This window comes from Lolium rigidum, chromosome 5, assembly GCF_022539505.1.
Source record: "Lolium rigidum isolate FL_2022 chromosome 5, APGP_CSIRO_Lrig_0.1, whole genome shotgun sequence".
NCBI lineage: Eukaryota > Viridiplantae > Streptophyta > Magnoliopsida > Poales > Poaceae > Lolium > Lolium rigidum.
The window spans coordinates 268,043,394-268,069,541 of NC_061512.1; positions in this window are offsets into that span (position 1 = coordinate 268,043,394).

The window sequence follows — 26,148 nt, forward strand, 5'->3', positions numbered from 1 at the left end:
TAGTAGTTCATAATTTTATGTGGAATTCTAAAACCCTAATTCATTAGGAACCCTAGCTCCATTAATTCATATGAACCCTAATTTGCCACTAACCTAAACCCTAGGTTATAGTATGTGATCATAACGCTTCCTTTTCATTCATAGGTTTATATGAGCAACTCAATGCTTGTTCATATTCACATAGAATATAGGAACCCTATCACTAATAATTTAGCATCCTATGTATACATAACATCAAACCTAGATGATCAAATGGGGTTAACCAAATCTGAACCCTAGTTCCTATTCCCTAGATCATCATCCTTAATTGACCATCTTTAGTATCAAACCAATTTGATCAACCCTAATAGTAACCATGATTGATGTTTACCTTACATACCATACTCCACTAAACCCTACTAGTGTGAGATACTTATGAATCACCCCATTTAGGAACCAACTATTCCTTGCCTAGTAAATCCAATAGCAAACCCTAGACAGCCTCAAACTTAATTGTAATACTTCTTAATCCTTAAGAAGTATGTTCTTCAAAAGTTATTCTTTTGAAGAAAATAAATAATAGTCATTAACCTTACCTAATAGGACCTATAAACCCTAGCTAGCTATCACCAAGCAAGGTATACCAACCTTGATAGTAACCATATGCAATCAATTACTTAAGATACTTATGCTTCACTAAAACCATACAAGCCCTAGTTGTTGATGAATCCAACTTGGTTGAGATCCATCTAATATCTACTCCAGAAGCTACTTGGAGTCATAGTAAACCATAGAACTCCGCAACCCTAATTATCATACTTGTTCTTTATTAAAGAACATGTTCTTCAAAAGTTATTCTTTTGAAGTATATGATAATTAAGCATTAACCATGCCATATAGTACTAAAACCAACAATCTGTTCATTATATGTTAGGAATATACCAAATGCTATTGTTATGTGCTAGTAATATTATTGCTTGTGATATATTGCACCACTTGCTTATGATACTAAGTTAACCAACCCTTAATGAGAACCTTGTTTGTGAATCACTCTAAAAGTGCAACACACCTAAACAAATCATCACAACTCACTAATCCTAAATCATCGGGGTTAGGTCACGTTTAAAGCGATTGCATCTCATACTTATGCATTAATGCATCCTTGCCAATCTTTTAAACACCGTCCTTACCGGACAATGATGCTATTTCAGAATTTGGAGTTATTGCGTATCGAAGACCTTGCCTGCATAATCTTGCAGTCAAGAAAGGCAAGTTCATCGCTTGCTCATGTCACTTTGAGTATTTTTACCAAATTACTTGCAAAGTACTATACTTATCACTCTTGCATAAAAAGCAAAAATGCTATTTTCATAACTATGAATATGACTAAGTGGTGGGCAATGGAACCATGGTATGTGTTGATATGGTGGAGGTTCCATTGCAAGGGTTTGTATCCATCTAGGATTAAACAACAAATGTCGTCCAATGATTCTTGTGCCGTAAAACTCGTGTTAACCATAAGATCTGGAATGGGACGGAGTAGTCAGTTGTACTTCCACCTCTCGTTCATCAACGGATGCGCTTACCGTAGACACTTGAATCCCGAGGGACAAGCGGTAGGGTGGGGAACCCGTTAAAGTCCCCACGGTAATGCGGTCTATGATGGGTTGCAACGACCGGCGAAGGTATCAGGTCGTCGTACCTGGTAGTAGTCGAGGTCGGATGGTATCCTATGGGTACGCTGGCCAGCGAGGACCCAAGGTCGGAATTGCAACAAAGGGTGGGTGTTCGAGGTAGCGGAGGAGTATAACTTGGCTAGGACCTTATACCGGGCCTCACACCAAAGGAAGTGTGGACGAGAACATGACTCGGTTGGCACCAAGGTTAAGATCTCTTGTGGGTAAAGCAACACACCTCTCGCGAGTGTAATGAATCGTGACTGTCACTCCCTGTTCCGGGATATGGAACTGCGAACGCTGCCGGAAAGGAACTCCATGAAGTTCTAGTCAACCGGTGAAGGCTGATGGACATAGCTCTTCAGGATAAAAGCAACCTTTTGAAGAAATGATTACAAAAACCTGCATTGCCGTGGACTTTCTGGTCTATGGCCGTAGCTAGTGCATTAAACACCTCTTTCCTATAATGAACTTGTTGAGTACGCTCGTACTCATCCCACTCTTAAATCCCCTGCTTAGATATGGAGGCATCGAAGGAAGATCTACAGTGCAACTCAAGGACCAAGGAGTCAACAACTACTTCAAGGGACAAGATCCTGTCAGAAGAGTCAGATACCACATCCAACAAGGAGAAAACCTAGATTAGCAATAGAAAGGAACTAGCTTCCTAAACCTAGCTCCTATTTAGCTAGAATCTATTCATAGCCTCTATAGCTAGTTAAATACTCTACAAATAGAGTTCGTGATAGGATAAGACTACGAGTCGTTCTTCTGGAGTTAATTTGCAGATTTACCTCATTGTAAAGTAGGAGGCTGTGCTGATCTTCTGTAACAGAGTCTGTATGTAATTCTATAGACATGCCTTGGACCTGCATATGTTTCTGTTGTACCACTCTGAGTGATGTAATACTAGTGGAACGGTGTTTCATTGGTGTTATGTCAGACTTGCATACTACACCATGCAGTGGTATGCCGGGTCACCACAGTTGGTATCAGAGCAAATGCTTTGACCCTAGGATTTAAACCCTTTAAAGGAGACCTATAGGATTGGTAGAGTCTATAGGAAGTTGTCTTAGCTAAACCAAATCTTCTTATGACTTGAGATGGATATTCACTTGAGAATAATCCTGACACACTTGATTCAAATTTCTTAACCATATTTCCTAAGTGAAGTTAGTTAGCTAATTCCAAGTATGTAGCATACCATTAAGTCCTTAAAACAATAGATGAGTAGACCATAGTTGGTATACAATACATGGTAGTCCAAAGAGAGGATACAACCATAAGGAAGATATCCTATTGGAAGATGTATACCAACACATGTTATGGTTAAGTAAGAGTTATCCAGACCTTTAATAGGAGAGATATCAAGTGATGAAGATAAGTAAGATATCCTACTAGAAGGTGTATACCAAGACAAGTAATGGGTAAGTAAAATCTATCCAAACTTGTGAAACAACTGATAGTAAGTGATACATAGAAGTTATACGAGGTAGTATAGTCCATGATGAGTCAATCATGGGAGGTAAGGAAGAGCGATAGGAATAATATATGTCTACTTACATAATAGAGAGAGTAATCACATGTGATTCACTTGAGAGTCATTATGTGATGGACTAGAACATCATAAATACTTAGGAGGAGAATAATAAGAAGCCAGTTGTTCAACAATTGTCGTTGCCTAATCGACAATACCTCGGAGGAGGGATCCTCACGAAGGGGAGAAGAAGTAGGGGCCATAGGGCGGAGTGCACACGGGATGGTGGTACGCGAGTTACCCAGCTTCGGAACACCTGCACGATGACAGTGGCCTACTGTCGCTTGTCCGGAATTATCCGGGCGCTTGCGCGTTGTTACAATGGTTGTGGTTGTGCCTCTAGGGCTCCCGGGATCCGGCTTATAAAGGCGCACGGATCTAGGGTTTACATGGAGAGTCCTAGCCGGAATACAAGTTGCCTAACTACGGTACAATATCTTGCCGTGTACGTCAAGGATCCGCCTTCCTTATGGCCGTACCTGGATCCGGATACTTTATGGGCCTCCACGGATCCGGCCTCCTTCGTAGGTCGGTTGGGATCCGGCTCCGTGTTCCTGGGCTGGACTTCATCCTTCTTGATCAACAAGCAATCGGGCCGCCCGATGGGCCCCATGCCACCATCACCGTCTGTGGGCCACCCGGGCTTGCCGGATCTAGGCCACGTCGTTGATATACCCATAAAGTATACCCACAACAGTAGCCCCCGAAGTTCTCCGAGATTCATCATTCTTCCGTCTTCATATAACTCGGAACCGAAGAGAATCTTGAAGAGCTTCCAAACTTACACGTTTCCGATATCATTCAACCGGAAATCCACATGTCCTTCAGTGATGATAATGTAACGGAGTTTGCACTTTTCCCGCGCACAACTTCCTATCTTCCCGCGCTAAATTTTTGGAGATGCGAATCTTCAGCCGGAAATTTCGGGAGCGCACGGTTAAATCACCTCCACGTCATTTTACCGCTTTTAACCTAAGACACGTGTCATGCATCCAACGGTGAGACCGTTCAGTTTCCGCCGTTGGATCCGGAACGCGAATCTCCGCGCGAGGGCTATAAATACCCCGACGCGCGGTAACTCCTCATTCGTTTCACCCGTTCACCACTTCATCTTCTTCCTCCCACCGCGCCGCCCGCCAGATCTCAACTCCGACGAGCTCCGCCGCGGAAGACTTCACGCCAGGTCGCTCCAAGCCTTCCCTCGTTCCAAGATCGCCGCGGTTGATCGGGAAATCTCCTCCGCCGCCGATTCGTGGTCACGCGGGCCGCTTTTTAGCAACTTCGGCGACCTTCGTCCTCGCCGGAGCACCGCCGGTTCGCCGCGCCATTGACGGTACGTGCACCGGACTTGTAGAAGAAGAAGTAGAGTAGATTCCGGTAACTCAAACACTTTGCATGGGTGCAGCCGGAAGTATGCCGATCGACTCGCACTGTACTGGTAGTTCTCCGAATAGCCCGGATCCCAGTTCACTAGAGCCAATCTGTCCGGATCCCATTGCATTCCTACCACCATATGTTTCCGACATCCGGCTGGCTCAACCTTTTTCCGCATCTTCCAGCACCAAGTTAAGCCGGATCCCAACCGCACAAGAAATCGAAGAAGAACTTCAAGGGCAAGCTAGAATGGCTGCCAAGGTTCAGGAGACGGAAAACAAGAAAGCTTCCAAGGCCCGGAACCGCGAAGGAGAGCGGGGTCAATGGTGGCCCTGCGAAACCACCGATACGGAGCTCAGAGAGCTTCAGAACGAAGGTATGATCTCCGCCCACTGGAGTTTCATACGCGACACCGTCGTCCCCAAGCCAGGAGCCGGAGAAGTGGTCATGACCAAGGCTTGGGTGGAACGCGGATTATCGCTTCCTTGCTCGGAATTCTTCCTCTCTATCCTCAAAACATATGGGCTTCAGCCCCACAACATCTGCCCCAACTCCTACCTTCTGCTCTCCAACTTCGCAACTCTCTGCGAAGGGCATCTCGGAATCCGGCCAGACGTCAAGCTATGGCAGTTTTTCTTCCGAGTAAAGAAAGAGACGAAGGACAAAGCTATGCTGAACTGCGGGAGCATGACATTCATGCTCCGACCTGGTCGCATGTACCCTCCTCATGACTCGCACGAATCCGTCCGGTACTGGAACGCCGGATGGTTTTACGAGAAGAATGCGTCAGTTCCGGAGGTCCACGACGGCCTCCCCAAATTCAACAACGAGCCTCCGGAAGAGCTCGCAAGCTGGAGCTTCATCCCGTCGCTTCCCTAACTCCTATCCCGGGAGAAGGCAGCGCGGAGAATCTCCCTGGTTAGTCCACGACGGGCTAACCGGAACCCAGCTTACACTGAGCTGGTTCACTCGGCGGATCCAGCCTCTACGATATAACGCGCGATTAATCTGCGCGTACACCGGGGCGGACGACCAGCTCCGAGCTACCCGCCACGATCTTCCGGCTGACTCTCTCAAAAGGAGATTCAAGACGCTCGGTGAAGGTGGGCCGGGGTCAACCGATCCCGGAACTGATCAAAGATATTTACACGAACGACCAATGTCCTCCGGTAAGCTTTGACCCTTTCGTTACTTCAAACTTCACAAGTTTTTGGATATTGACTAACATATGATATCTTTCCCTCCAGCTCGCTACATTGGCGGAGGAAAATCTGCGCACCATACTTCGCGTCCCCGTCGCGGGCGACACGGCGGAGGAGGTTCCGGAAGACGAAGAGGAGGAAGAGGAGCAAGCACCCCGCAAGGTAGCTCCTCGACCTACGAAGCGTCCCCGCGCCAAAGCTCCCGGCTCTGAAGCCGAAGCCAGCGGCGAGGCCTCCGCCAAGAAGCCCAAGATCGTCAAGCCCCTCCGCTAGACTCAAGGGAAGGCGGAGCGGGAACGTTTGAGAATGCTTTCCAACAGCAGTAAACGCTCGCGCCCCATCATCCCCGGCGCCCGTAAGTTTCCGCGTATGGTTCGTATTTATTTTGACGCAACTGTTTCTTATGCGATCTTTCTTTTATTTGTTCGCAGGACTCCGACTACCGCTGCCACCCGGACCATCAGCCAAGAACCCATCACCAAATATATGAAGAAATCTCCAGCTGTTGGTCCTACAACTCCAGCTCCGCCAAGCGCTTCCCACACTGCTCCTCCGCCATCTCCTTCTCAGGCGGATCAATCTCCCCTCCTCGCCGCAAACACTCCACCGGAAGTAATTCCGGCCGCAGCGAAAAGGCGGGCGAAGAAGATCCTAAGGCAAAAGGCCCAGCCCAAGAAGAACCAGAGATCCAAGGCCAAGGAGAGGCTGAAGTTACTTCCTCCGAGAAGGTCGGAGCCGGTGCCGGCGACGTTGTCGTGTTTCCGAAAACTTCGGAGATCCGACCGACCTCACTTCCACCCCCAAGGCATATGCTACAAAATTCTTCAACAAGCCGACGGAGGCGGAGAAGTGGGAACTTGAACAAGACCTCGCTCAACGCCATGTTGAACAATGCCTCGGGGGAAACCGGATGCCTCGACGTCGGAGATCCAGGAATTTAAGAAGGACGTCGGCCGCTTCTTCGACAAGCTTATCTCGCAAACAAAAGGTACTCCCCGAGAGCCCCCAAGCATGTGGGCGGAAACTAAATACTAGTTAGCGCTTAGATGCTTTTAGAGTACAGCCACTTTTGGAAAGATTTAAAAATGTCACAGTAGCCCCCAAGCATGATGTCGGAAAGATTCCGGCAACAATGCTTCAAAGGACCCCACTATACGTAGGCGGAATTTTTACTCCTGCGCTGATCGGTTTTTACAGGAACAGCAGGCACTGCATTATGAGCTACATAAAAACATTGCCCTGCAGCGCCGCGTTACCTTGGGTCAAGCGGAAAGTATCCGGACCCTCAAGAATGAAAATGCAGAACTGAACAAACAACTGGCGGACGCCCAAGGTGGGTTTCCGACCTTTCTTGCTATTAGTTCTCGTTCCGACTTTGAACTGTATTTAACTTGATTCCTTATAGGCGCATCCTCTTCCCTGGCGACGACCTCCTCCGAACTCGGAAAACCTCGCGCTCCTCATACCAAGAGTTGGAGATAAAGCCGAAGGAGGCGGAGCAGCAGAAGGAGCAGGCCGAGAAGCAACTGGCGGAGAAAAACTCCGAGCTCATCAGGGAAAAAGGCGATTTCTTGTTGAAACGCAAAGTTGATAGCGAGACCATCAAGGGGCAGCTAAAGGAGCTCAATGGGCTCCGAAATTATATGGAAACCGCGGAGCACCATTGGGACTTGCTAGCCGAAAATATTCTGGGTACGTGTACTCGGAACTTCTTATCTTGATGTATAGTTTCTTGTGCTCAACTTGAATTTTTACGCTTGTATTTTTGTGCAGAGCCACTTCGATACTCTGAAAGGCGCCGGAACAAATTTCCCCGAGACGACGTTCTTACTCTTGCTGGTGATGATTGCAAGGATCTGATCTCCGCCTCACGGAAGATATGCCATAACTTATCGCTAAAGAAGAGCCGCACCCGCGGTCTGCGCCTAACCGGTCAAGCGGATGGACATTCTTCCGGAGCCGGTAACGCATCTACAGAGCTTCATCAGCCCGAGGCGCAGCTGCCATGACTTTAACCATGTGCTTGGCGCATAACCCGGAGATGGACCTGGACCGGGTAACTTCTGGTGTTCCTCCGACAGCAGATGTCGGAGCTCTTCTTGATGCGGTGAGTGGCTATGACACCCGCATCGCGCGAAGGATCCGTCATGACGAGTTCTACGACAAGGAGGTTCTCCCAGCAGATGAGCCCCTTGAAGAGGAACTTCAAAAGGAGCGTGATGCGGAAACCCGACCTGCGGAATCCGGAACCCAGTTTACCCGGACCAGCTCCAAGGATGCTCCCCAAGAGGAACCCGAGTCCGGCGCCGCCACCTCCGAAGAAGATGAAGAGAGCGATGAAGATGTGTCGTCTCCGGCCGAGGGCGCCAAAGGAAAAGATCCGTAGGGCAATGCTTCTCCGTCCAAGGCGGAGTGAAAACGTTTATGTCCTGCGGGATAAAACAATGCATCATTTTGGCCCCAGCGAGGGTTTGTAATATAACTTAAATTCTTAAGTAGTTAGGGATGAAACAAGCATGCATGCGTGGGCGGAAAATACTTATCCTGCTATCCGTTTTTATATTATTTGCATGTGTTGTTTCTTGAAAGCAAGTGCTGGTTTGATAATTTCCGGCTTGCCCACTTGACCTTCCACGAGCCGGAAAACCCGTGCCGGAAACGCCGCCGCGGCGACGAAGCCCAATGGCAATCCGTCAATAACCGCGGAAACAAGCCCCCAGCCCAAGTGCCGGAAGTCGCTACCAGGAATCCATGGGTTTGCAACAGAAAAAACTTCCGCCAAAAAACTTAAGCTTACGTCCTAAGGGACGATTTTGAAAATCACAACTTTCATACACGCCTAGGCGGAAAAATCCAGCTCGCGGTTTTAGTCGGAAAACAACATACACGATCCGTAAATGAAAAATTAAAGGAGGTAAATGACTCTAAGAATGAACCAAAAGCTTTATTTCATTGATCATGTATCATAGATATTACAAGGTATGTAATGTGTAAAGCGCTAAGTGTGGAAAGGACGTAGCTGTGCTATGTTCCAGGGACGATCTGTTTTATCATATATGTCACCCGGATCTTCTCGTTTTCGTTTCCGATGCCGCCAGCAGTGTCTATCCTTTAGTTCCCGGAAATCAACGAGGTAGTAGGATCCGTTGTGTAGTACTTTGCCGATGACGAAAGGTCCTTCCCATGGAGTTTGCAACTTGTGATCTTTCACTCCGGCGAAGGCGGAGGACTAAGTCTCCGACCATGAACGAGCGGTTCCGAACTCGACGGCTATGATAGCGTCGGAGCTTCTGCCGGTAAATGGTGGAGCGTTGGTCGGCTAGATTCCGAGCTTCTTCGATCAGGTCCACAGATAGCTGTCGAGCCTCGTCAGCAGTTTCTTCATTGTAGGCGGAAACTCGCGGTGAGTCATGGATGATGTCAGTGGGGAGCACAGCTTCAAATCCGTATACCAGGAAAAAAGGAGTAAATCCTGTTGACCTGTTAGGGGTAGTTCGTAAACTCTACGTGCACGTAGTCCAGCTCATCAGCCCAAGCTCCGGCTGCGCGGCGCAGCGGTTCTTCAAGGCGAGGTTTGATTCCGGCTAGTATAAGGCCGTTGGCTCGTTCGACCCGACCATTAGATTGTGGATGAGCCACGTACGCAAGGTCAAGCCGGATCCCAACTTCATCGCAGTAATCCTTGAGTTCTCCCTGCGCAAAGTTTGTGCCATTGTCTGTGATTATGCTGTGTGGGATGCCGAATCTCGTTACGAGGCTGCAAACAAATTTTAGTGCCGTAGCACCGTCGGCTTTTCTCACTGGCTTTGCCTCGATCCACTTACTGAACTTGTCAATAGCGACCAGGAGGTATTCATGACCGCCAGGAGATGATTTCTTCAACTTACCAACCATATCGAGCCCCCAGACCGCAAACGGCCAGGTGATAGGGATGGTCCTCAGCTCTTGGGCTGGAGCGTTTGGTTGAGTAGCGTAGTACTGACAACCGCGGCAAGTTTTCACCAGCTTGTCGGCGTCTTCTTTAGCCGTTAGCCGTGAAAATCCTAACCGAAAAGCTTTTGCAACGAGGGATCCGGGGGCGGCATGATGCCCGCAATCCCCCGCGTGGATCTCTCTGAGGATTTCAATGCCATCTTGACTAGAGACGCATTTGAGAAAAACCCCGTTTGCACTTCGTTTGTAGAGCTGTCCATCAACAATTGTGTAGGATCTTGCTCGTCTAATGATCTGACGTGCGTGGACCTCGTCCTCCGGCAACTTTTGATCGATGAGATAGTCCGTAAATGGCTGAGTCCAGGCCGGAATGATTGCCATCACTTCCTTAGCCGGAGAAACCGCCGGATCAGGATTTTCCGGGTTTGCACCCTTCACCGAGGGTACTCGCAGATGCTCAAGGAACACCTGTGCGGAATTGGTTTCCCGCCGGATCCGAGCTTGGACAGCATGTCCGCCGCCGTGTTATCGTCTCTTCTCGACGTACTTGACTTCGTATCCGAGGAAGCACTTGGCGATCTCGTCCACTTCGTCTCCGTAAGCCGCCATGACGGAGTTTCGGCGTTCCAGTGTTCCGGCTACTTGTTGTGCCACCAGTGTCGGAATCTCCGCAAGCATATGATGTGCTTGATCCCAATTTCCTTAGCGATGCGCGGACCGTGTAGTAGAGCCTCGTATTCCGCCATATTGTTGGTTGCTTCGAAGTGAATCTCGCGAACGCATCGCAGCTTCTTCTCCAGTAGGTGACTTCGTGGTAACTCCAGCCCCCGAGCCTTGATGTTGCTTGGATCCGTCAAAGTGCATGACCCACGCTTCAGTGTTCCGGCACGATGCGTGCCCTCCGGTGCTTCAGCCCAATCCGCGATGAAATCCGCTAGAACTTGAGACTTGATTGCAGTTCGGGCTTCGTAGTTGATGTCAAAGGCAGTATAACTCGATGCCCCATTTTGCTACGCGTCCCGTTGCGTCGGAGTTGTTGATGATTGTTGCCGTGGGAGCCTTGCTCACCACCGTCATTGGGTGCTCCTCGGAAGTAGTGTCTCAGCCTTCCGGCTGCCTAGGAAAACTCCGTATGCTAGCTTCTGAAAGTGAGGGTATCTCTCGCTTGGATTCCGTCGGACTTCGCTAATGTAATAGACAGCCTTTGGACTCCGTGCTCAAATCCTTCTTCCTTTCGCACCACCACGATTACGAGGCTGATAACTTTGTTGGTAGCCGCTATGTAGAGGAGCATAGGCTCGACTCAGCCGGAGCCGCCAATATAGGTGGGGAGGAGAGTATGTTCTTCAACTCCCGAAGTGCTTTATCCGTCGCCTCATCCCGCATCAAACTTGTCTCGTTTTCTTCAGCAGCTTGTATAGAGGTAAGGCTTTTCGCCAAGACGGCTAACAAATCTGCTGATTGCCGCAACGCAACCAGTTAATCGTTGCACATCTTTGAGACAAGTTGGCCTTTTGATGTTCGTGGATAGCCTTGATCTTTTCCGGTTAACTTCAATGCCCCCGTGAGAAACAATGAAGCCAAGGAGTTTTCCTCGTCGGTACGCCAAAGACGCACTTCAGCCGGATTCAACATCATCTTGTACCGTCGGAGATTATCAAAGGTTTCCTTGAGGTCGCTCAGCAGGTCGGATCCCTTTCGGTCATGACCGCGATGTCGTCGACGTAGGCGTGCACGTTCCGGCCAATTTGGTCCTTCGGTGCACCGCCGCATCGTACGTTGGTATGTGGCACCTGCGTTTTTCAAGCCAAAAGGCATGGTAACATAGCAAGTATGTGCCAAAGGGTGTGATGAAGGAGGTCGCCTTTGGTCGACTCCTTCATCAAGATCCGATGATACCCGGAATATGCGTCAAGAAAACACAGAGTTCCGCCTCGCCGTCGAATCAATGACTTGGTCAATGCGCGGCAAAGGGAACGGATCTTTCGGACAATGCTTATTCACGCCGGAGTAATCGATGCACATTCTTAGTATTTCAGAATTCTTTTGGGTACAAGGACGGGGTTTGCGACCCAATCAAGTATGGATAACTTCTACTACAAAACCCGCCTCTAGTAACTTTGCTAATTCCATTCCTATGGCGCGGCGCTTCTTGTCTCCAAAGCGTCGCATAGCTTGCTTCACCGGTTTTGCACCCGGGTTTATGTTGAGGTAGTGCTCGGCGAGTTCCCTTGGTACTCCTGGACATGTCGAAGGTTGCCATGCGAAGATATCCATGTTAGCTCCGAGGAACTCGACGAGCGCGCTTTCCTATTTGGGGTCCATGTTGGCTCCGACCGAAACCCGCTTGGAGCTGTCACCTTCGACGAGGTCATGCTTCTTGGTTTCTATCGCGGCCTTGAACGAGGTCTTCTGTTCGGAGATCCGCTTCTTGGTGGTTCCGCATCTCGGCCGGATCCACCGCGGCTCCGTAGCCTTGCAGCTCCTCTCCAGCATATGACGGATTCTCGCAAAGGCGGCCTCGCCTTCCTCGCAGTCCCTAGCTTTCTTGTAGTCTCCGGACACGGTGATCCAACCGTTAGGACCCGGAATCTTGAGCTTGTTGTAGATGTAGCATGCTCCGGCGTGGAACTTGTGGTAGGTGGGCCCGCCGAAGATCACGTGGTAGGAGCTTTTGAAGGGCACCACTTCAAACGTGATCATCTCTTCGCGGTAGTTGTTCACATTGCCGAAGGCCACGGGAAGTTTGATGCTGCCCGCAGAGTTTGCCTTCTTACCCGAACCACACCATGAAATTCAGTGGTGCCGTGCTTGAGCCGTTCCTTGGTGAGGTTCATCTTCTCCAGGGTCTCCGTGTACATGATGTTCAGTGCTAGCTCCTCCGTCCATAAGACACTTGGAGAAGTCATACCCGTCTATGCGGGGACTCACAACCAGTGGCGTAGCACTCTTTGGGGATGACGGCCGGGTGATCCGACCTCGTCAAACGTACGTGCTTTCTCCGACCACTTGACATACCGCGGCACAGCCCGGAACCGTGGCGTTCAAGATCCGGAGCGCTGATTTTTTCGCGCGGACAGCTTGGGGTTCCGAGGAAGGTGTGGTAACTTCCGACACTCTTCTTGCCGAAGGGGTTGGATTTGTTAGCCGCGGTACCCTCCTTGGGTTCCGGCGAAGCGTCATCCTCGTCCATGGCTTCGGAACTGTCCTCCTCTTTGTCCTTGTTCTTGCCCTTGCCTCCTTTGCCGCGTGGGCGGTGCTTCCGGGCTCGTTTGTATCCTGCCTCCGGGTCATTCTTCAAATCATTGACCCACTTGCAGTTGCGATTGGTATGGGTGGATTTGCCCGTAGCCGGATCCAGATGAGCCAGGCACGGCATATCCCTGTATTCTTCATACGTTTGGGGGGCGCGGGATCCGGCTGCGGTGACTTCGCCGCCGCGCCGCTGGCCCCTCGCCTCGCTCCGCCTCCACGTCCGCGGCCTCTTCCGCCTCCCCGGACCTCCGCGTTGGAACGTCATGGCTACCATGTCGGATCCTCCGCCCTTCCGGTCTTCGGGGGGTTCTTCCGCTTGTTGCCGTTGCCGACGCCGTTATCACGGTTTTTCTTCCGTTGGTGCAGGGGTATGGCCGTAGCCGCGAGATCTCCGCCCGCGTCGTCATCGGCGGCGCATGATCGCCGGCGATGTTTATCATCTCGTCAAGAGTGAGTTTGTTTGCGTTCACCGTGCAGGTAAGCTTGTGGCGCAACAGCCCCCCACGCCGTGCACCACCAATAAAGGCGTGCATTGCCGTGCGGTTATCTACGTTCTCGCACTCGTTTCTGGTTGCCAACCATCGGGTGAGGAAACTCCTAGATGTCTCGCCCTTCTTCTGGATGCAAGCTTGAAGATCGCCGGTGGTGGCCGGTCTCTTGTAGGTACCCCCGAAGTGGTTCTCGAAAGCCTTCTTCGGGTCCAACCAGCAAAAGATGGTGTTCTCCTCGAGGTCGCCGAGCCAAACACGAGCTGGACCAATAAGGTACAACTCGGAGCATGCGGCAGGCTATATTCGGGGTTCCTCCGGCGAAGGTTACCGCATTGTAGTAATCCTCGATCCAGGTATCCGGCCTCTCGCTGCCATCATAATGCTTCGGATTTCCCGGTAGCTTAAGGTTCAAGCTTCTTGGCTTTGGTTCCTCTCGGATCATCCGGCCAAAGCACCTTGGACCGATGTAGTCGGATCCGTACTCGTTGAGGCGATCCCGGCATCACGAGGGGCGCCGCCGGGTGATTTTGAGCGGGAACGGGATCTCCGGCCTCTGCCTCCGCCTCCACCTCCGCCTCCACTTGGTGGTGGCGAGGGAGATCTGCGAGGGGGCCCGTAAGATGATCTTCCGCCTTCGTACTCGTGGCGTGGCTCCCTCGGCTGGCTCCGGCTTCGGTGGCTCCTTTCCTCTTGGTGGTGGTCGCCTCCGTCGTTCCGGCTCCTGCGTGGCTCCGGTGCGTACTCCTCGTTCCGGCTCCTCCTTGGTTCCGGATCGCGTCCTTGGCTTCTGCGAGGCTCAGGGTCACGTTCTTGATTCCGACGAGGCTCAGGCTCGTGGTCTTGATTCCGACGAGGCTCAGGCTCGTGGTCTTGATTCCGGCGAGGCTCAGGCTCGTGGTCTTGATTCCGGCTTCTGCGTTGTTCCAGCGTACGCTCCCTGTTCCTGTCTCTAGGTGGCGGCATACTGTCGCGGATGTTGATTCCACCTGGTCCATGGGGCCTGGGGTTTCCGGCAGGGCTGCGACGCCGAGGGGGTAGCGGAGGACGCGAAGCTCGGGGTGGTGGCGATGGAACACGGTACTTATCTCTGCCAGTATACATCGCATCCTTTCCCTTTGCCAGGTCTTTCGGGTTGAATCCGATGGTATGGGGATTGGATTTGGATGATCTCTCGACTTTCCTCCCCGCGCTCCGTAGATCCGGTGCGCGATTCGCCATCACGGTGTTGACTTGCTATGGCGTCCTTCTGCGCGGTGGATATGCACCGCTCCGGATTGGATGCTAACCTCGCGCGAAGTGTCCGCCTTGCTCGTTGCCGCATTGCCGAAGCAACGAGCTTCCGGACGTAGTTGATGTCAATCTCCTTGTCCTTCTTCTTTAGGAGCTCCGCAGCCTTCTTCATGTTATCCTTTGGAGTTGCGAGCGGCTCGCTGCTCCGTAGGCGTTGCGAAGGTGATCCTGCGGGGAGGGATGGCTTCTCGAGCGATTTTATCAGCCTCCGCCTGCAGAGAGTCTAACCTTTTCTGCCACTCCTTTCGGAGTCCCGTGGCTGTTGCCATCATTTCATCGACTTTACGATCCTTCTTTAGGGAGTAGTCCACAAAATTTGCAGCCAAGGTTCTTTCTTCCGCCATTGCGGCTGCAGTCCTGGCGAACTTCTGAGCTGTTGCCAGCATCTCCTGCCGTTTGGCTTCTAAGGCCTCCGGGTCTGCAGCCTCCTCTCGGAGTTATTGGTTTGTTGAGAATATCGACTTCGCGACTAGATCCATGCGTGCTTGCTCGACTATCTCTTCGGTGACAGGACATCCCCGTGCGGCCGTGGTCCCAAGGGAGGCCGCACGTTGGATGGTCCCGGGCCGGAGTTGGAGGCTTCGTCTTCCGTGTCCGGCCGATCCAGCCGGTGCCACGGCTGCTAGAACCCGCATCGGCTGGGCGGATTCCACTTCAGCTTGCTCACCGCCTCCGAGTTCCTCGAGCTTGCGGTTGAATTCCTCTGTGTTCATGGATGAAGCGCTGTCATCTTCCCTGATTGCGAGCTCCTTCGTCAAGCGATTGTATTCCTCTGTGCCTATTGAGGAGGCATCATCGGAATTTGGGCTCAAGTTACCGAGGATTGATTCCTCAGGGTTTCCGACTTCCTCTTGCCCCGGAGCGTCGCTATCTCCGATCGCTTCCGCGCAGATCCGAGCGACGTAGTTTCCGGGTCCCTCAACCTGTAAAGGATCGGCCTCGTCCCGGTGGAGGGCGTCTCCTCGCGGTATGGGCCAAGAAGTGCACGAAGTGACACCTTTGCTTCTCTAACACCCGGGAGACCCGTGCGGATCCGCATTGGTCTTCCACCGTTTTCTCCTCGCTCGTGGGCGGATTGGGTGGGTTTTGATTTTTCCTCGATCCAAGGCGGAATCTTCCTTAAGAAGCTCCTCGCGACTCGGATCGGATCTTCGCGACGGCGTCCGGCTCGGCGGCGGACGCGTCGGCCGTTACTTACCAAGTGCGTTTCCGTCGGAATCGACGGTCTCGCCGATGAAGATGTGGATGCCGCCGATTGGGACGATGGAGAGCTTGACGGGGTTCGTCCTAGCCGGAATCCGCACTCGTCCGGACGGACGATCGGAAAATTCCCGGCGTAGAGTACGCGCCCTACGGCGATCGAGTCGTCGTAGCTTCCCATGGCGGAGCCCTCCCGGTTCCGGCCTCCGCACGCCTCGGGCCCCACGGTGGGCGCCAACTGTCGTTGCCTAATCGACAATACCTCGGAGGAGGGATCCTCACGAAGGGGAGAAGAAGTAGGGGCCATAGGGCGGAGTGCACACGGGACGGTGGTACGCGAGTTACCCAGCCTTCGGAACACCCGCACGATGACAGGGCCTACCGTCGCTTGTCTGGAATTATCTAGGCGCTTGCGCGTTGTTACAATGGTTGTGGTTGTGCCTCTAGGGCTCCCGGGATCCGGCTTATAAAGGCGCACGGATCTAGGGTTTACATGGAGAGTCCTAGCCGGAATACAAGTTGCCTAACTACGGTACAATATCTTGCCGTGTACGTCAAGGATCCGCCTTCCTTATGGCCGTATCGGATCCGGATACTTTATGGGCCTCCACGGATCCGGCCTCCTTCGTAGGTCGGTTGGGATCCGGCTCCAGTGTTCCCGGGCTGGACTTCATCCTTCTTGATCAACAGCAACTGGGCCGCCCGATGGGCCCCATGCCACCATCACCGTCTGTGGGCCACCCGGGCTTGCCGGATCTAGGCCACGTCGTTGATATACCCATAAAGTATACCCACAACAACAATAGTGCAAGAATTGTGTTCCAAAACCATGGGAAGTGTGCCAAGCACATCATGACCATAGGTTTATGGTAGAAACACTTGGAAGTATAGGAGCTATATTCCAAGAGTTATGTGTTTAGAATAACCATGTTAGAACCCAGAGATAACATGTGTATTAGTCCTCAACACAAATGGAAGTTAAGCTAGTACTTCCAAAGGAAATTAGGTCAACCACAACCATTCTGGAACAAAATTTTCAAGTTTATCTCATTGCAATTGTGCAATTCAGGTAAATGTCAAAACCAATAGTAGTATGCCATATATACGTGCTAAGTATCACGTTATAAACCTATCTTATGTGTTGTTATACACTACACATCAGGGCCTGATGTTTAGAGATGTCTTACTCAACTATTATATTCAGGCTTATGATGGTGTGTATTATAAGCACAAAGCTGAATCTTCTTGGATTTTATTGGATTTTCATTGTTTGACTAGATCCATACATGAAGTTTGACTTTGATATGCAAGTGCATGTTGCAATATCAAGTTCTTACTTGATGCTATAGATCTAGAGGGTAATGGTATTCGTGTGAGGAAGTGACGAATTCTAAAGATTCTAAAGACAAGAAGAAGGTTCATCAGATAAAGGAAGTAAAGTTGTGGGAAGCAACCACAATACTTTGAAGGGAGTATCAACCACAACTCATGCTTAGCCTCAACAGAGGAGTACTTTAGTGCGGAAGAAGCATGAAGGCGAGAAATATGATGATTATGGAGAAGTAGAAGCAGAACCATATTCATTATGGAAGAACGGAATGCAAGTGAAGTCACTTATAATACTATTTTCATAGTATCAACAAGTGGTTTTCTTGCAAAATAAACCATAGCAGATATAAGAAGACCACAGTTGGTATCAGAAGACCACAGTTGGTATAGGATCAATACTGGAAGATAGAGTAGAAGATGTCTCGTCCAATTGATCAAAACCTATAATAGAGTCCATTTTTAGATAACAAATAGCCACAGTGTTATCAAGTAGTCCACAATTGGATTATTTGTAACAAGAAGTTGTGAACAAATAAAATTTTGTTAGCTAAATAATTATGACCTATAAACATTTAGTCAAAGGATTCATTTGGGATGTCCACAATTGAGTGGATATACCACAAAGAGTCTTCGCGAGACCTTAGAAGAGTACAACCCATAAACTAGACCTAGACCAATATTGTAACCATAAGTCCAATGGTTGGAAGAATAGGAATTGAAGACCATAAGAAAACTCCAAGGGGTAGAGTAAAGGTTGAGTTGGATGTACAATGACTCCATACTTTGAGCAAAATAGAAGAAGAAGGTCTGAGCTGAGAGGAAGTTCGATCTTATTTTCATAAGATAGTTGGACACTACTTTCAGAAGGATGACAGACCAGAAGCCGAGGTTCATGCCTCGAGGAAGTAATAATTGGACTATAACTTGAGAAAGTGAGTAGTATTTACTCAGAAGTACGAAAGCTCAAGTAAGCTAAGTTTAATGAAGTTGGATGAAGGAAATATCGGAGACCAAATAAAGCTTAGGAAGGTCAAAGACTGAAGAAGATTGACCATACTAGAACCAAAGACTAATTGAAAGATTCCTTTCATGGAACCTAAAGGAACCAAAATTGTCAGAGGTATCAACCTTAATCCATGATTGGATAGACTAAATGAGTCTAATCCATTATTAGGGAAATAAACCATCCAAACCATCCCCATAGTAAATATCATACTAAGTACCATTACTGTAGTTATAGCTGGTAATGGAAAATAGAACCTACCTTAAACAAATCTTGTAGAACGAAGTTCTGGATAACCAATTAGTAGTATGTTATCAAATTAGTCTTCAGTTAAGACTATAAGCACAAGAAGAAGTCTCAATCATAGAATCTGCAAAGAGAAGGGAAACAAGCTTATAGAGTTGGAAGAAATCAAAGAATTAAAGTAAGAAGCCATGGTTCCGAGACATACACTATTGCTCAGAGACAAATATCATTGGATTTCAGGAAGAAATCATAGAACTGGAGAAAGAAACTGCTGTTCAGAGACAGACACTAGTGGATTCCAGGAAGAATCTGGACAAAGGATATATTCAAATATATCCCGAAAGATCATCACGGAGTTCGAGAAAAGATGTAGTCTGCACAAGTCAGATCCACACTCCGAAAACGTGAGAGAGTTCAAACTTCGAGGACGAAGTTTAGTTTAAGGGGTAGAGACTGTAATATCCCAGTATTTGGGGTTACAAAAATAGAGGAAACAGATGTGTGCATTGCATTCATGCATAGAAAATCCAGGGAATTTTCGCGCTTTAAAATAAAATAGTCACAGTAACTGAAGTTTCACTTGACCTTGGTGGAATTGAAGTAGCTCATCAAGTCAAGCGCTATAAACCTCAATGTGATTTTGTTTAAAACCTTGTTTTGGGTAGAGATGATTTGATCTAAGGGGTTAGATCAAATGGAACTAAAATCAACACAACAACACTTTACTCAATGATCAATTGCTTGATCTTATAAAAGATCATAATATGATATTCTTGGCCATAACATATGAACATCTATTCAAATGCAAACCAAGTAACAATAAAATGGAGAAACCATTCTTCACTTATCTTTTCCATGTCTTAAACCAATCCATGTTCCTACCATGAACCTCATGGTATTCATTCCACTTAAATCTTGGAATCATGACAAGGATCTCCACTCTAGAAATGCTCCCTAGTTTTCAATTATATATTCTTCTCTATTCCAATTTATTATACATCAAACCTATAGAAGTGAGAGTTCTATATTATTTATTAGAGAAGCAATGACAAACCTTGAGCTCAACCTTGGATATACATCCATGTGTTTAAGTCATCATCTTTAGAAAGAACCCTAGGATAGTATTCAAGACATTCCCTAGAGAGAGAACCCATCTATGCTAAACACAGATACTGATGATCACATTATTCCCTATGGAGCCTAACCTTAGGTTAGTAATAAAGTCCTTCCCATATGAGAGAGACCATTCATACCAATCTTAGCTTTACCTATTTAAGAATCAAGGACAACCTTTGAATTAAAATATTAGGAGATAAACCATGGCATCTTGGAGTGGTGAGATAACCAAGTATCAAATTGAATAAGCCCATATCCATAAGTTGATGAAGTAAGAGTAAGACTAATCCAACTAAGTTAGACAAGTGAAGTCTTAGCCTATATACCTAAGGCAATATTAGAAGTACACCATAAACCCTAGGATAGCTATTCCTATATGAGAGAGCTCAAGCTATGGTGTTACACTCAAATTAGTTGAGGCAACACTTTGATTTGAGGGAGAGAACTATTCATATAACCAGATGAATAAATCATCATTCCTTGAGTAGAACTCTAAGTTAATATCTCAGACATTCTCCTGGGATATAAACTAAAGAGGCAACCATAGTAAGCCCATCCAAGAAAGTAAAATAGAAGTACTAAACCCTAACTGATCAAGACAATACTTGATCTTGGAAGTAAGAAACCTTGTTCATGAGAGATACTTTAGGAAGCCAAACATATACTCTAAGAATTGGGAGTAGAAGCCATTGAGAATAAGTTGCTCATGATAATGCCATGACCATGCTTTGGAGAAATAGAAGAATAAGCCATAAGTTAAACCCTATATGATAAGTAGATATCATTCACCACATGAAATTATAGGGAGATCACTAGTAAGCAACCCTAGGCTTATATCCCAATCTTAACTTGTGAATCACTTGGTGATCATAAGTATAATCTTACCACATCTATATTCCATTTACTCCTCAGTTAAAAGAACATAAGGAAACATTAGAATCAAACTCTATACTTTATGTGGTGATAAACCATTCATCATTATAACCAAAGTTAACTATAAAAAGACCATAGCCACTTTAGTTACTTTAATGATAGATTAAGGATAATAATAGAAGTCTATTGGTATTAGATAAAACCAATTCTCAAGTCCCTAGTAACTAAAGGAGAACAACAACTATTAATTAAGCAAGTAACCATCTTATCATGGATAGGGGAGACTAAACCCTAGCCAATGCAATATGGTGTCATCTCATCTCTACAAACTAGAATTATATCTCAACTCTAGTTTGTGCATCACTTGGGGTGATCACAACTACAAACCTTGGCCATATTTGAGATTCAAACCATGTGCCATTAGGAGAATATGATTAGAAACCTAATTGTTCATTAATTAAATCCTATGCTTCAATTATTAAACATAAGAGACACCTAATGCTAAAACCTTTACTTAAACCATGAGTGGTGATTAACCACCTAACCTTATAGATAAGACAAACCATTCTGGAAACAATATCTACTCTAGATATTTTCAAAGATAAGAATAGTGATAACATTGAAATAGGATTATAATAATAATTGTAAGACCCTAACAAATAGGTGCTCACATAAAATCATATGCAAGTGACCAAATTCTCAATTAAGAGATCCAACCCTAATGACAAATCCTAAAACCCTTAGAGTAGAAATACTCAACTCCAATAATTCAAAACAGTTTAATTCTACAAGAATAAGGGAATTAAAATGAGTGCATAAAATCATGCTTAGTTAACATTTGCAATAAAGTTCACATATATTAAATGCTCATTCAAAAACAAGTCAGTAATACAATGATCTTCTTATTAGTCCTCATGAAATTCCAATTGTCAAATACCTACAAAAATAACAGAGTTCAAATTGAAATTCAAATAAACAAAACCAAAAAGGGAAAAAGAAAACAGAAAAGAAAATAAGAGAGAGGAGAGGCTTACCTATCAGGCCACCGCAGCCCAGCAGTAGCCCATGAGGCAACCCAGCACCACGGCCCAGCCCAGCCCGTCTACCGCCTCGTGCGGATAAGGGCGAGGAGACGTCGTCGTCTTCGTCTCTGCCCAGCTCGACGCACGGGAGCGAGACACCGCGACGGTGTGGCCACGTCCCGTGGTCGCCGCCGCCGATGCTGACTGCCAGCACACGCCGAAGGGCGTATAAAAGGCGTAGAAGCCCTTCCATTCCCCTCTCTTCGTCTCCAACACCCGAATTTCTGAAACCCTAGCACGCCGGTCTCCGACTATCGCCGCCGGTAGGGACCTCCCTGAGCCTCGCCGAGGACACCATCGTCATCGCCATCCTCTCCTTGCTCCTCCTGCAGAAGGAATTGAGCCGAGGTGCTCCGGAGCGTCTCCGTCAAACTCGTCTCTCCGACGGCCGGCGACACCAAATCCGGCGATGCAAGCCTCCATCGGCCTCGCCGACAAGTCCATCGTGCTCCTGGTGAGCTACTGAATCTCGTGGAGTGCTTAGCTCGTCCGATTACGTCCCGTAGCATGCCTCGCGCCGTTAACCCGTGTCCGCCGCCGCCGCAGCTCGCCGGCGAGCACGCTCCGGCGACCTTTCCGAGGGGGCGCCGCCACCTTATGGCTCAGCGCGTCGCCTGAGTCGAGCCAGCACACGCGTGCGTCCGCGGGAGTAGCCCAACGCCGGCGACCATCGCCACTGTCCGCCGGCCACCGTGCCCATTGCCACGTTGGCAATTTTGACTCGGTCAAACACGCGTGGCAGCTGACGTGGACTCTGGTCCACTGGCCAGTGTCTCTATGTGTAGACTAGCCGGTGTGTTTAGTCATTTCGTTTAAATTCAAATTCCATTAAAAATCTGAAACTTTGCCAAATTATATAAAATTCATTTCAACTCAGAAAAATATAAATGAGATATCAAAAATTCTTATAAAAATAAACTCTATCCAATAAAAATATAATATGAAATTTTTATTTTAAATAAAAATTTAATTGTTTAATACTCATTATTTAAGCCTTTTCTTTTATTCTTAATTGAATTAAAATTCAATAATTAGGAAAACTTTCTAAATTAAATAAAAGCCAGTAAATAAATAAAGAAAACATTAAAACTAATTTTCTTTATTTGTTATTTTGTTAAATCCTTATTAGAAGGATTTAAACCCTAAATAATAATTACCTTAATTATTAATTCTTTAAAAATAATAAAATGCCAAATCCAATATTATTTTCATTTCAAAGTTATTAATAACTTCCACTTTATAATGAAGTTATTACCTTAAGAACTATATGGTAGCTTAGGAAACCCTAGTTCCATTATACATAAAATAGTAGTTCATAATTTTATGTGGAATTCTAAAACCCTAATTCATTAGGAACCCTAGCTCCATTAATTCATATGAACCCTAATTTGCCACTAACCTAAACCCTAGGTTATAGTATGTGATCATAACGCTTCCTTTTCATTCATAGGTTTATATGAGCAACTCAATGCTTGTTCATATTCACATAGAATATAGGAACCCTATCACTAATAATTTAGCATCCTATGTATACATAACATCAAACCTAGATGATCAAATGGGGTTAACCAAATCTGAACCCTAGTTCCTATTCCCTAGATCATCATCCTTAATTGACCATCTTTAGTATCAAACCAATTTGATCAACCCTAATAGTAACCATGATTGATGTTTACCTTACATACCATACTCCACTAAACCCTACTAGTGTGAGATACTTATGAATCACCCCATTTAGGAACCAACTATTCCTTGCCTAGTAAATCCAATAGCAAGCCCTAGACAGCCTCAAACTTAATTGTAATACTTCTTAATCCTTAAGAAGTATGTTCTTCAAAAGTTATTCTTTTGAAGAAAATAAAGAATAGTCATTAACCTTACCTAATAGGACCTATAAACCCTAGCTAGCTATCACCAGCAAGGTATACCAACCTTGATAGTAACCATATGCAATCAATTACTTAAGATACTTATGCTTCACTAAAACCATACAAGCCCTAGTTGTTGATGAATCCAACTTGGTTGAGATCCATCTAATATCTACTCCAGAAGCTACTTGGAGTCATAGTAAACCATAGAACTCCGCAACCCTAATTATCATACTTGTTCTTTATTAAAGAACATGTTCTTCAAAAGTTATTCTTTTGAAGTATATGATAATTAAGCATTAACCATGCCATATAGTACTAAAACCAACAATTGTTCATTATATGTTAGGAATATACCAAATGCTATTGTTATGTGCTAGTAATATTATTGCTGTGATATATTGCACCACTTGCTTATGATACTAAGTTAACCAACCCTTAATGAGAACCTTGTTTGTGAATCACTCTAAAAGTGCAACACACCTAAACAAATCATCACAACTCACTAATCCTAAATCATCGGGGTTAGGTCACGTTTAAAGCGATTGCATCTCATACTTATGCATTAATGCATCCTTGCCAATCTTTTAAACACCGTCCTTACCGGACAATGATGCTATTTCAGAATTTGGAGTTATTGCGTATCGAAGACCTTGCCTGCATAATTTTGCAGTCAAGAAAGGCAAGTTCATCGCTTGCTCATGTCACTTTGAGTATTTTTACCAAATTACTTGCAAAGTACTATACTTATCACTCTTGCATAAAAAGCAAAAATGCTATTTTCATAACTATGAATATGACTAAGTGGTGGGCAATGGAACCATGGTATGTGTTGATATGGTGGAGGTTCCATTGCAAGGGTTTGTATCCATCCAGGATTAAACAACAAATGTCGTCCAGTGATTCTTGTGCCGTAAAACTCGTGTTAACCATAAGATCTGGAATGGGACGGAGTAGTCAGTTGTACTTCCACCTCTCGTTCATCAACGGATGCGCTTACCGTAGACACTTGAATCCCGAGGGACAAGCGGTAGGGTGGGGAACCCGTTAAAGTCCCCACGGTAATGCGGTCTATGATGGGTTGCAACGACCGGCGAAGGTATCGGGTCGTCGTACACGGTAGTAGTCGAGGTCGGATGGTATCCTATGGGTACGCTGGCCAGCGAGGACCCAAGGTCGGAATTGCAACAAAGGGTGGGTGTTCGAGGTAGCGGAGGAGTATAACTTGGCTAGGACCTTATACCGGGCCTCACACCAAAGGAAGTGTGGACGAGAACATGACTCGGTTGGCACCAAGGTTAAGATCTCTTGTGGGTAAAGCAACACACCTCTGCAGAGTGTAATGAATCGTGACCTGTCACTCCCTGTTTCGGGATATGGAACTGCGAACGCTGCCGGAAAGGAACTCCATGAAGTTCTAGTCAACCGGTGAAGGCTGGCGGACATAGCTCTTCAGGATAAAAGCAACCTTTTGAAGAAATGATTACAAAAACCTGCATTGCCGTGGACTTTCTGGTCTATGGCCGTAGCTAGTGCATTAAACACCTCTTTCCTATAATGAACTTGTTGAGTACGCTCGTACTCATCCCACTCTTATATCCCCTGCTTAGATATGGAGGCATCGAAGGAAGATCTACAGTGCAACTCAAGGACCAAGGAGTCAACAACTACTTCAAGGGACAAGATCCTGTCAGAAGAGTCAGATACCACATCCAACAAGGAGAAAACCTAGATTAGCAATAGAAAGGAACTAGCTTCATAAACCTAGCTCCTATTTAGCTAGAATCTATTCATAGCCTCTATAGCTAGTTAAATACTCTACAAATAGAGTTCGTGATAGGATAAGACTACGAGTCATTCTTCTGGAGTTAATTTGCAGATTTACCTCATTGTAAAGTAGGAGGCTGTGCTGATCTTCTGTAATGAGTACGTATGTAATTCTATAGACATGCCTTGGACCTGCATATGTTTCTGTTGTACCACTCTGAGCGATGTAATACTAGTGGAACGGTGTTTCATTGATGTTATGTCAGACTTGCATACTACACCATGCAGTGGTATGCCGGGTCACCACATGTGGTATATCATGCAAATTGTAGACTTCCATTGTCTTGAGAAGTGTGATGTTATGGTAACATAGCTAGTTACTACAAACATCTTTTTCATTATTTAATGGCATGCCATGTCACCTAAATACTCATGTTGCATTGCATATGGTTGCACATTATTGCTATGTTATTTTCACTATGACTAGTCTAACATTTATCCCATCTAATTTCCTTTTGAGATCTCCAATAGATTATAGAAGGTTCAATAGTATAACCAATTACTAGCTGTAAGCGGGATTCATGTCATCTATAGCCAACCTATGACAACAACGACTAGAAAAAAATCACAATCTATTACAACAAGAAAAATGTGTTTTTGTAGCAATGAAAAAGTGATTACCAACATTTTTTTACTACAGATTGATTGACAACAAAAATCATCAACTATTTTAACAAACAAAACATGAACGGTTACAACAAAAACAATCAGGTTTATGCAACATTCTAAGAAGCACGTAAACATCATTGAAAAAATCCGAGAAACACACAACTTGTTGAAAAACCTTTGCAACAACTAATAAATCTAGGGGAAGCACAAACTTGCGGCAAACATCTAGGTAAACATTGCAACATCTCGTTTGTGCTT